We start from the raw sequence: 13,834 nt of genomic DNA on the forward strand, positions 1-13,834 counted from the left end.
AGTGTTAATTGATCCCTGAGCACACTTGTTTTTGTCTTTCTATCACCACTTAATTATATACAGTACCAGTCAATAGTTTGGACACAACTACTGAAGTTCTTTATTTTTGCTATTTTCTACATTGTAGAATAATAGTGAAGACATCAAAACTATGTAATAACACATATGGAATCATGTACTAACCAAAAAGGTGTTAAACAAATTCAAATATATTTTATATTTCAGATTCTTCAAAGTAGCCACCCTTTGCCTTGATGCCAGCTTTGCACACTCTAGGCATTCTATCAACCAGCTTCACCTGGAATGATTTTCCAGCAGTCTTGAAAGAGTTCCCACTTACAGTATGCTGAGCACTTGTTGGCTGCTTTTCCTACACTCTACGGTCCAACTCATCCTAAACCCATCAATTAGGTTGAGGTCGGGGGATTGGGGAGGCCAGGTCATCTGATGCAGCACTCCATCACTCTCCTTCTTGATCAAATAGCCCTTACACAGCCTGGAGGTGTGTTGGGTCATTGTCCTGTTGAAAAACAAATTATAGTCCCACTAAGTGCAAACCAGAAGGGATGGCAAATCACTGCAGAATGCTGTGGTAGTCATGCTGGTTAAGTGTGCCTTGAATTCCAAAGAAATCCCAGACAGTGTCACCAGCAAAGCACCCCCACACCATCATACATCCTCCTCTATGGTTCACAGTGGGAACCACACATGTAGAGATCATCCGTTCACTTACTCTGTGTCTCACAACGACATGGCGGTTGGAACCATCTAGAAGAAAAAGAAACGCACACCTATTAAGGCGAGGTGCTGGCTAGCAGAGTAGAAAACTTGAAAATAAAGGAGAGCCAAACATCTCAATTTGGACTCATCCGACCGAAGGACATATTTCCACAGGTCTAATGTCCATTGCTTGTGTTTCTTCAAGCAAGTCTACTTCTTTTTGGTGTCCTTTAGTAGTGGTTTCTTTGCAGCAATTCGACCATGAAGGCCTGATTCACACAGTCTCCTCTGAAAGTTGATGTTGAGATGTGTCTGTTACTTGAACTCTATGAAGCGTTTATTTAGGCTACAATTTCTGAGGCTGGTAACTGTAATGAACGTATCCTCTGCAGCAGAGGTAACACTGGGTCTTCCATTCCTGTGGCGGTTCTCACGAGAGCCAGTTTCATCATAGCGCTTGATGGTTTTTGCGACTGCATTTGAAGAAACTTTCAAAGTTCTTGACATTTTCTGTATGTCTTAAAGTAATGATAGACTGTCGTTTCTCTTTGCTTATTTGAGCTGTTCTTGCCATAATATGGACTAGGTCTTTAACCAAATAGGGCTATCTTCTGTATACCACCCTACTTTGTCACAACCCAACTGATTGGCTCAAACGCATTAAAAAGGAAAGACATTCCACAAATTAACTTTTAACAAGGCACACCTGTTCATTGAAATGCATTCCTGGTGACTACATCATGAAGCTGGTTGAGAGAATGCCAAGCGTGTGCAAAGCTCTCATCAAGGAAAAGGGTGGCTACTTTGAAGAATCTCAAATATATTTTGATTTGTTTAACACTTTTGTGGTTACTACATGATTCCATATGTGTTATTTCATAGTTGTGATGTATTCACTGTTATTCTACAATGTAGAAAATAGCAAATATAAAGAAAAAACCTTGAAAGAGAACGTGTGTCCAAACTTTTGACTGGTACTGTATATACACTGCTCAAAAAAATAAAGGGAACACTTAAACAACACAATGTAACTCCAAGTCACTCCCACTTCTGTGAAATCAAACTGTCCACTTAGGAAGCAACACTGATTGACAATAAATTTCACATGCTGTTGTGCAAATGGAATAGACAAAAGGTGGAAATTATAGGCAATTAGCAAGACACCCCCAATAAAGGAATGGTTCTGCAGGTGGGGACCACAGACCACTTCTCAGTTCCTATGCTTCCTGGCTGATGTTTTGGTCACTTTTGAATGCTGGCGGTGCTCTCACTCTAGTGGTAGCATGAGACGGAGTCTACAACCCACACAAGTGGCTCAGGTAGTGCAGCTCATCCAGGATGGCACATCAATGCGAGCTGTGGCAAAAAGGTTTGCTGTGTCTGTCAGCGTAGTGTCCAGAGCATAGAGGCGCTACCAGGAGACATTTGCTAGACATATCGTTTTGCATTCAGGCCAAAAAGTTCAATTTTGGTCTTATCTGACCATAGCACCTTTTGCCACTTGGCCTTGGAATCTACAATGTGCTTTTTCGCAAAGCTCAAATGAGACTTGATGTGGCTTTTTTGAGGAGTGTTTTTTTTCTTTCCACCCTCCCACAGAGGCCAGATTTGTGGAGCACTTGAGATATTGTAGTCACATGCACACATTGACCAGTCTTTGCCATAAAGGCCTAAAGCGCCTTCAAACTCGTCGTTGGCTTATTGGTAGCCTCTCTGATCAGTTTCCTCCTTGCCTGGTCATCCAGTTTGGAGGGACGGCCTGATCAATGCAGGGTCTGGGCGTTGCCATACGCCTTCCACTTCTTAATAATGGTCTTAACTGTGCTCCGAGGGATAGACAAAGCATTTGAAATGTTTTTATTTCCTTCCCCTGACTTGTGCCTTTCCGCAACTTTATCCCGTAGATCTTTTGAAAGAACATTTCCGCCCATAGTGGATTCTTTGCTTTGAATTGCTCTACTAGCACATCTTTCCACCTGAAGAACACCATGTCTACAGTAAAGAACACCATATCTACAGTAAAGAACACCATGCCTACAGTAAAGAACACCATGTCTACAGTAAAGAACACTATGCCTACAGTAAAGAACATCATGTCTACAGTAAAGAACACCATGTCTATAGTAAATAACACCATGTCTACAGTAAAGAACACCATGTCTACAGTAAAGAACACCATGCCTACAGTAAAGCAAACCATGTCTACAGTAAAGAACACCATGCCTACAGTAAAGAACACCATGCCTACAGTAAAGAACACCATGTCTACAGTAAAGCACAACCTGTCTACAGTAAAGAACACCATGCCTACAGTAAAGAACACCATGTCTACAGTAAAGCACACCATGCCTACAGTAAAGCACACCATGCCTACAGTAAAGAACACCATGCCTACAGTGTCGAACACCCTGCCTACAGTAAAGCACACCATGCCTACAGTAAAGCACACCATGCCTACAGTAAAGAACACCATGTCTACAGTAAAGAACACCATGTCTACAGTAAAGCACACCATGTCTACAGTAAAGCACACCATGCCTACAGTAAAGCACACCATGCCTACAGTAAAGAACACCATGTCTACAGTAAAGAACACCATGTCTACAGTAAAGCACACCATGCCTACAGTAAAGAACACCATGTCTACAGTAAAGCACACCATGCCTACAGTAAAGAACACCATGTCTACAGTAAAGCACACCATGCCTACAGTAAAGCACACCATGCCTACAGTAAAGCACACCATGCCTACAGTAAAGAACACCATGCCTACAGTAAAGCACACCATGCCTACAGTAAAGAACACCATGTCTACAGTAAAGCACACCATGCCTACAGTAAAGAACACCATGCCTACAGTAAAGCACACCATGCCTACAGTAAAGAACACCATGCCTACAGTAAAGCACACCATGCCTACAGTAAAGAACACCATGCCTACAGTAAAGCACGGTGGTGGCAGCATCCTGTTGTAGGGGTGTTTCTCTTCAGCAGGGAAAGTGCAAAATTACGACAGATTATTGAGGAGAACCTGCAGCCCTCTGCCAGGAAGTTGAAAATGGGAAGATGGTTCACGTTTCAACATAACAATGACCCAAAGCACACCACCAAAGCAACCGTACAGTGGCCGAAGGACAAGAAGGTGAATGTCCTTGAGTGGCCTAGTGAGAGCCCCAATTTAAATCCCATCGAGAATCTGTGGAATGACTTGAAGACTGCAGTCCATGAGTGGTCACCATGCAATTTGACTGAGCTTGAGCAATTCTGCAAAGAAGAATGGGCCGATATTGCACAGTCTAGGTGTGCAAAGTTAGTAGAGACGAATTCAAAGAGACTCGTGGTTGTAATTCAAGTAAAAGGTGGTTCCACCAAGTATTAACCTATGGGGTGGGGGGGGGGGGGGGGGGTTCATTTATCCAAATAGGGTATTTTACTGTTTCATTTTAATACATTTGAGTTTTTTAGAATTTTATTTTCACTTGGATATTGTGTGTAAATAAATCTGGAAATAGTCTGATTTTATGTCATTTCAGGATGTAAGGCAACAAAAGGTGAACATTTTGAAAGGGAGTGGAGAATTTCTGCACCCACTACACATAAAAAAAATGTGCCTGTGTTCTTTTGTGAGTGAGAAATTGGCATAGGCCGTTAAAAATAAATAGAATGTACAGTATATTCATGTGAGTAAAATAGGACTACTAAGCCATTGAAGAGAGATAGGATGTGTTGTTAAGACTGGTCCAGGATAGCCGAGGTGGCCCAAGGCCACATCCATAATCTATCACACCACAGGGCTCTACATGTGCAGACCTGTTCAATAAATCATGCTTCTTCCTCTATATACTAAATATATATTCCATTAATACACATTCTACATGTACACAATGCAATACACATAATATGGACATAATTGTAACCCTTAACCTCACCCCTGAGCTTAAAATGTTTTTTATCGTCTTGGGAATGTGGGAAATGTCTCCACGAGGGAGAATTTCCGAGCTTTACTAGAAGAAGAAGAGCCATGCACACGCACACACACCTCTCCAAGTCTTGCTACATTAATACCAGAGCTAAAGGACTGGGAGTCACTATAAATATTTTATATGGCACAGTGCATGTGGGAAAAATGTATTTTTAGACACTTTTTTGAAAGCTCTCTGAAGCTTGGATCGCTGTGTGTGTGGATAGGGGGTGCAAGGGTGTAAGGGGTGTGTGTGTTTGTTCCATTGTGTGAATGCAGACTGTACTCTGGGGAACCTCTCAAGGTGATCCTCTTATCTCTCTCTAGATTCCATTTCCCTGAAGTACGGATTGATTTATAATACCCTGTTTGCCTGAGGTTGGACTCTTATGTGCATGTGAGCGCACGCACACACCCTCCCCCCCGCTCCATCATGGCTCCGATCATCTGAATGGGACACATTGAAGGCAGACCCAGAGTCCCACTGGGCACGAACTGGTCGAATCAACGTTGTTTAAATGGAATTTGTCAAAGTATTGTGACGTGGAATCTATGTGGAAAATGCACTGAATTTGAAATAAGTCAAACTGTTTTTAGGGTGAAATTTCAACAGGACTATGCCATCACGGTAACCAAATTTCAACAGACAACCCTTGTAAAATATGTTGAATTTGTACCTTTAAAACTGTCATATCTTCAAAGTTATATACACTGTCAGAAAACCATAGACTGGGCAGCAACTCCTACTGATAAATGAATCTATCTATAGCAGCCCTTTGCTCTCACATCCAGGGTATTAATCAAGCCCAGACCTGCTTAGCTTGCTATGATATCTGTCACTGGCTTTTACCAATGTGCTATCGTGAGAAGGATTGTTGAGAAATATACATAGATTCACTGTGTCTATCAAAGTAATTCCTAAAGGTATGTTTAACATAGCAAATTAAATGTGACCATACTCTATCACTCATACGGTATCATCAATCAGGGAAAGTTAAAGAATAGGACTAAATGAAATCAAACTTTAGTTAAAGTGCATTTAAAGTTGGATTCTTACATTTTGGTTATTGGTTGAGATGGAGACAGGAATCCAACATATGAATCAAACATTTGGAGACAAACTGTAATTAAAGCCAGACTAAGTCAGTGGCACAGATGGAACTATCCAAGCAGAACATAAATCTCCTTAAATGTTTTTATTTGATTGCGTTGTTAACCAAACTATTCAATATTAATTTTGTAATACAGTAAATAGCCTAAAATGAAGGCTCTTACAAACTAATGAAAAAGGGTTAGGGTTAAGGTTAGCCCTAACCCTAACACACCCATGACCACATTTTGTTGTTACTGTAACCATACATTTCTTCTTCTGTAATCATATAAAGCGTGCATGTTCAAGACAGCATGCGTAGGTCGTCGCAGGTCTGTGGAGATCTTCACAATTGCTGTAATAATCTGTGCAGAATCTTAAACAGCAATGATCACTTGCACCATGTATTTTTTGTGTAATCTCAAGTTCTGCTATTAGATGGAGCAAAGTGATAACACATTAAATCTGTTGTATAAATAAACACAATATTAGACATTTTATTTCCATTTGAACTTGCTGTGCTTTTAAATGATTAAAAGCATAGTGATAACACATTGGAAATTCAATTGACTTTTGTCTGTCTTTTTGCGTGGGTAAATATATATTGTTATCTCATTGATTTACAACCACAAGGTTTTAATTCTGACTTGAGACTGAGAGCTGGTAGTTGAGATGATACGGTTTGCCCAGCTCATCTGATCCCTCTCTCTCGCTCGCTCTGTCGTTTCTCTAGCGCTCTCTCTTTCTATTTGTTTTATTGGCATGGTTAACTTATGTTTGCATTGCCAAAGCAAGTGAAATAGACAGGAAATAAACTAAGATGAACAGTAAGGATTACACTCAAACATTTTAAAATATAGACATTTCAAATGTTATATTATTGGCTATGTACAGTGTTGTAACAATGTTCAAATACTTGAAGTAAGAAAGGGAAAATAAATAAACAAACATAGGTTGTATTTACAACGGTGTTTGTGCTCCACTGGTTGACCTTTTCCTGTGGCAATAGGTCACACATCTTGCTGCTGTGGTGGCACACAGTGGTATTTCACCTAATAGATATGGGCGTTTATCAAGATTGGGTTTGTTTTCAAATTCTTTGCGGGTCTGTGTAATCTGAGGGAAATATGTGTCTCTAATATGGTTTTACAGTCTCTCTCTCTTTTTCTCTCGCTCCTGCTCTCTCTCTGAATAAATTAATTTGTTCAACTATTCTCTCTCTCTCTCTCTCTTTGAGTCAACTACTCATCACATTTTATGCACCCCAGTGTTAGCTATCTGTAGTTTATGCTTTCAGTACTAGATTTATTCTCTGATCCTTTGATTGGGTGGATAACATCTCGGTTCATGCTGCAAGAGCTCTGATAGGTTGGAGGATAGTTTTTTAAATGAAATGACCTATGGAGGATGGTCCCCCCCTTCCTCCTATGAGGAGCCTCCACTGGTTTTGTAGTGGTAGTCAAGCGAGCGTTGTAGTAGTTCTCCGTTGTTTGTAGCTAATGCAGTAATATCCACAAGGACGGGGTTACAACTCATTTGTGGACCTAAAACGAGAAGCTAGCTTTGAAGTGGGACCGGTTTGTCCAGTTTAAGCGATCGGATTGGAGTAAGGGAACTGTGCACATGTCGACTGTACAGTCATGGCCAAAAGTTTTGAGAACGACACAAATATTAAATTCCACAAAAGTTTGTTGCTTCAATGTCTTTAGATATTTTTGTCAGATGTTACTATGGAATACTGAAGTATAATTACAAGCATTTCATAAGTGTCAAGGGATTTTATTGACAATTACATGAAGTTGATGCAAAGACTCAATATTTGCAATGTTGACCCTTCTTTTTCAAGACCTCTGCAATCCGCCCTGGCATGCTGTCAATTAACTTCTGGGCCACATCCTGACTATTGGCAGCCCATTCTTGCATTATCAATGCTTGGAGTTTGTCAAAATTTGAGTGTTTTTGTTTGTCCACCTGCCTCTTGAGGTTTGACCACAAGTTCTCAATGGTATTAAGGTCTGTGGAGTTTCCTGGCCATGGACCCAAAATATTGATGTTTTGTTCCCCGAGCCACTTAGTTATCACTTTTGCCTTATGGCAAGGTGCTCCATTATGCTGGAAAAGGCATTGTTCGTCACCAAACTGTTCCTGGATGGTTGGGAGAAGTTGCCCTCGGAGGATGTGTTGGTATCAATCTTTATTCATGGCTGTGTTCTTAGGCAAAATTGTGAGTGAGCCCACTCCCTTGGCTGAGAAGCAGCCCGACACATCAATGGTCTCAGGATGCTTTACTGTTGGCATGACACAGGACTGATGGTACGCTCACCTTGTCTTCTCCGGACAAGCTTTTTTCCAGATGCCCCAAACAATCGGAAAGGGGATTCATCAGAGAAAATTACTTTACCCCAGTCCTCAGCAGTCCAATCCCTGTACCTTTTGCAGAATATCAGTCTGCCCCTGATGTTTTTCCTGGAGAGAAGTGGCTTCTTTGCTGCCCTTCTTGACACCAGGCCATCCTCCAAAAGTGCCAGCAGCATACCACCCTGCATACCACTGCTGGCTTGCTTCTGAAGCTAAGCAGGGTTGGTCCTGGTCAGTCCCTGGATGGGAGACCAGATGCTGCTGGAAGTGGTGTTGGAGGGCCAGTAGGAGGCACTCCTTCCTCTGGTCTAAAAAAAATATCCCAATGCCCCAGAGCAGTGATTGGGGTCACTGCCCTGTGTAGGGTGCCGTCTTTCGGATGGGACGTTAAACGGGTGTCCTGACTCTCTGAGGTCATTAAAGATCCCATGGCACTTATCGTAAGAGTAGGGGTGTTAACCCCGGTGTCCTGGCTAAATTCCCAATCTGGCCCTCAAAACATCATGGTCACCTAATAATCCCCAGTTTACAATTGGCTCTTTCATCCCCCTCCTCTCCCCTGTAACTACTCCCCAGGTCGTTGCTGCAAATGAGAACGTGTTCTCAGTCAACTTACCTGGTAAAATAACGGCAAAATAAAATAAATAAACAAAATAAAAAAGTCTTTGCCTCACTGTGCATGTTCCAGAGCAAGCTCTGTACTGGTGGTGCCCCGATCCCGCAGCTGAATCAACTTTAGGAGACGGTCCTGGCATTTGCTGGACTTTCTTGGGCGCCCTGAAGCTTTCTTCACAACAATTGAACTGCTCTCCTTGAAGTTCTTGATGATCCAATAAATGGTTGATTTAGGTGCAATCTTACTGGCAGCAATATCCTTGCCTGTGAGACCCTTTTTGTACAAAGCAATGATGACGGCACGTGTTTCCTTGCAGGTAACCATGGTTGACACAGGAAGAACAATGATTCCAAGCACCACCCTCCTTTTGAAGTTTCCAGTCTGTTATTCGAACTCAATCAGCATGACAGAGTGATCTCCAGCCTTGTCCTCGTCAACACTCACACCTGTGTTAACGAGAGAATCACTGACATGTCAGCTGGTCCTTTTGTGGCAAAGCTGAAATGAAGTGTGTCATTCTCAAAACTTTTGGCCACGACTGTATGCAGTGCTCATTTCACCCCAGAGGATCATTTCACCCCGAAGGACTTCGATGGCTTAAACAACCTCTTAAGGATCCGCCCCTTTTTAAAAAGAATTCACCTAAAATGACGTAGCCAAATCTAACTGCCTGTAGCTCAGGCCCTGAAGCAAGGATATGCATATTATTGGTACCATTTGAAAGGAAACACTTTGAAGTTTGTGGAAGTGTGAAAGCAATATAGGAGAATTTAACACAATAGATCTGGTAAAATATAATACAAAGAAAAAAACAACTGTTCTTTTGAATTTTATGTACCATCATCATTGAAATGCAAGAGAAAGGCCATCATTTATTATTCCAGCCCAGCTGCAATTTCGATTTTGTCATTTAGATCCAATGAACCATTGCATTTCTGTTCAAAATTATATATTAACCTGTCTGGCCCAGGCGTTCCGCTAGCGGAACTCCTCCCACATTCCACTGAAAAGGCAGAGCGCGAAATTCAAAAAATATTTTTTTGAAATATTTAACTTTCACACATTAACAAGTCCAATACAGCAAATGAAAGATACACATCTTGTGAATCCAGTCAACATGTCCGATTTTTTAAATGTTTTACAGCGAAAACAGCACGTATATTTATGTTAGCTCACCACCAAATACAAAGAATGACAGACATTTTTCACAGCACAGGTAGCATGCACAAAGCCAACCTAACTAACCAAGAACCAACCAAACTAACCAAGAAACAACTTCTTCAGATGACAGTCTTATAACATGTTACACAATAAATCTATGTTTTGTTCGAAAAATGTGCATATTTGAGGTATAAATCAGTTTTACATTGCAGCTACCATCACAGCTACCATCAAGAGAGTGGCCAAAACCTGGGCGCAAAACTACTAGTATACAGTTCGACAGATAAATGAAATAGCATCATAAAATGTTTCTTACTTTTGGTGATCTTCCATCAGAATGTTGGACAGGGGTCCTTTGTCCAGAACAGTCGTTGTTTGGATTTAGAACATCGTTTTTCCCTCTTGAATTAGCAAGCACACTGGCCAAGTGGCGCGAAGCGCTCCTTTCTGAACACAGGCACACAACGCAACACGCCTAACGTCCCGAATAAATTTCAAAAATCTAATAAAACTATATTGAAAAAACATACTTTACGATGATATTGTGACATGTATCAGATAAAATCAAAGCCGGAGATAGTAGTCGCCTATAACGACGGCTTTTCAGAAGGCAATTCCAGGTCCATCTGCGCGCTTTCCAGAAAACAGGAAATGGATGACTCGTCGTGCCAAGAGGATATATTCCACCTCAGACCAAGATAAACACTTCATTTCTTCTCTCACTTCCTCTTGACATCTAGGGGAAGGTGTATGACGTGCATGTATACTCATTCGTATCATGCCCATTTATAGTCAGGCCCTTGAACAGAGCATAATTTTCAGACTTTCCACTTCCTGGTCAGAAAGTGTGCTGCCAAATGAGTTCTGTTTTACTCACAGACAAAATTCAAACAGTTTTAGAAACTAGAGAGTGTTTTCTATCCAATAGTAATAATAATATGCATATTGTACGAGCAAGAATAGAGTACGAGGCCGTTTAAATTGGGCACGATTTTCCCCCAAAGTGTAAATAGCACCCTCTAACCTCAACAGGTTTTAAGACTGCCCAAATGTGCCAAATTTGTTAATTAATTACTTTTCATGTTCAAAATTGTGCACTCTCAAACAATAGCATGGTATTTGTTCACTGTAATAGCTACTGTAAATTGGACAGTGCAGTTAGATGAACAAATCATGCTAATGGCATTACCATATGTTAGCTCAACCGTCGGGACACCGAAGTTAATATAACCAGTGGAAGGCAGGATTCGAATTATACTTTATTTCCTACCAACCTACCAGTACATCACAAGTTTCAGTAGTGATGGAGATAAACTATTTAGCTATGTTGTCTGTGGGAGTTGGCTAGCTAGATGGCTGGCTAGCTATCAGGCTAAAATAACTAACTTTACTGGCTGGCTAAGATAAATGCATATACTGGTAACATTATTTTATAACTTGTTAAATAGCGTTTATGTATTTCCAAAACTTTAGTTTACTTAAATGTAGTTGTGAGGTAGGTGTTGATAGCAACTGTCTGAGTCATGCAGTGCTAACTTAACTTTAGAAGGCTAGTAGGGCTAACGTTAGCAGGCTAGTAGGGCTAACGTTAGTAGGCTAGCTGGCTAGCAACCTTGCAAGCTGATTTGTAACAATAAATTCATAAAGTATTTGCTTGTTAGTTGACTGAAAATGTTATTGAAACCAGTAGTCATGAGCGCAAAGGATTTTGTTTACACATGTTAAGTTATTTCTGTTGGAGTTTACTGTACAGGGAATAGTCTGGCTTGCCAGGTCATCCATATTACATCACATCCTGGAAAAACATTTCCAGATATGACTTTGGCATTCTGATCGGTTCTATGTAATAACACAAAAAATAGAAAAGAGAGGTAACTTTATTGGGAATTTTATGTTTCTATTACGTAATGAGCAGATACGCAGATACGGTAGTATTTCTCAAAATGAGTGATAATTGGTAACAGTTATATTGGGCTCAATTTTGTGAGTTGAAAGACAACTTTGGTAGTATTATAAAACATTGAAACAACTGGATTCTAATAGGCCACAGAATTAGAGAAGGGCTGTTTCTCTGAACCTCAGGCAAAAGGCTCAAGCAAGCCTTTTTCTCTCCCCAGTCAGAGGCAGCCTGCCTCTGCGGACTGTGTCGTGACCAGGAGACCCAGCGTCGCCCGGGTTAGGGGACGATTTGGCTGGCCGAGATGTCCTTGTCCCATCGCGCTCTAGCAGCTCCTGTGGCGTACGGGGTCATGCACACTGACAGGGTAGCCAGTTGGACGGTGTTTCCTCCGACACATTGGTGCAGCTGGCTTCCGGGTTCAGCGAGCAGTGTGTCAAGAAGCAGTGCGGCTTGGCAGGGTCTTGTTTCGGAGGACGCATGGCTCTCGACCTTCACCTCTCCAGAGAGCAATGGGACAAGATGAACTACAAATTGGTGAGAATAAAGGGTAAAAAAATAAATTAACCTCTTGACGCTAGGGGTCAGATTTTTTATTTTTTAAATAACGTTCCCAAGGTAAACAGACTATTTCTCAGGTCCAGATCGTAGAATATGCATTTAATTTACAGATTAGGATAGAAAACACTCCAAAGTTTCCAAAACTGTCAAAATATTGTCTGTGAGTATAACAAAACTGATTCTGCAGGCGAAAACCTGAGAAAATCTAACCCGGAAGTGATATTCTTTTTTAAAAATCTGTGTTTCCTGGCCTGTCTTTCTTCCATTTAAAGGGGTATCAACCAGATTCCTTTTCCAATGGCTTCCTCAGGCTGTGACCAGGCTTTAGACATAGTTTCAGGGTTTTATTTTGAAAAATGAGCTAGATTTTTCAAAAGTAGTCAGGTGTCCTCTGAATAGTTCCTGCGCGCGAGAGGGGAGTTCTCCATTTTCTTTTTCTCTCTTATTGAATAGGTTACAGTCCGGTTGAAATATTATCGATTATGTTTGTTAAAAACAACCCGAGGATTGATTATAAAAAACATTTGACATGTTTCTACGACCATTACGGATACTTTTTGTAACGTTTGTCGAACGGAACGAGGCTGTAGTTTTCTGAACATAACGCGCAACCCAAACTGTGTTTTTTTCTTATAAAAGTAATATTTATCGAACAAAAATAACATTTGTTGTGTAACCGGGAGTCTCGTGAGTGCAAACATCCGAAGATTATCAAAGGTAAGCGATTCATTTTATTGCTTTTCTGACTTTCGTGACCAAGCTAACTAAGCTAATATAAGGCTAACTGTTCTAGCATTGATTGATACACTCACAAAAGCTTAGATTGTGATAATATGCTTTGCAACGAAAGCAATCTGACACGATGGGTGGATTAACAACAAGCTAAGCTGTGTTTTGGTATATTTCACTTGTGATTGCATGATTATAAATATTTTTTGTAATATTTTTGATTCTGATACGTCTGGTAATTTTCTTCTGCCTTTCAGCACCGGAACGAGGCTGTAGTTTTCTGAACATAACGCGCAACCCAAATTGCGTTTTTTTGTTATAAAAGTAATATTTATCGAACAAAAATAACATTTGTTGTGTAACTGGGAGTCTCGTGAGTGCAAACATCTGAAGATTATCAAAGGTAAGCGATTCATTTTATTGCTTTTCTGACTTTCGTGACCATGCTAATTTGGGGCTAGCTGTTCTAGCATTGATTGATACACTCACAAAAGCTTGGATTTCTTTCTCTGTAAAGCGTATTTTCAAATTCTGACACGATAGGTGGATTAACAACAAGCTACGCTGTGTTTTGGTATATTTCACTTGTGATTGCATGATTATAAATATTTTGGTAATATTTTTGCGCCCTGCAATTCAGCGGTTGTTTAGGAAAATGATCCCGTAAAAGGGATCCGTGCGCAGAGAAGTAAGCAATAAGGCATGAGGGGGTGTGGTATATGGCCAATATACCACGGCTAA

This window comes from Salvelinus fontinalis, chromosome 32 (assembly GCF_029448725.1).
Source record: "Salvelinus fontinalis isolate EN_2023a chromosome 32, ASM2944872v1, whole genome shotgun sequence".
NCBI lineage: Eukaryota > Metazoa > Chordata > Actinopteri > Salmoniformes > Salmonidae > Salvelinus > Salvelinus fontinalis.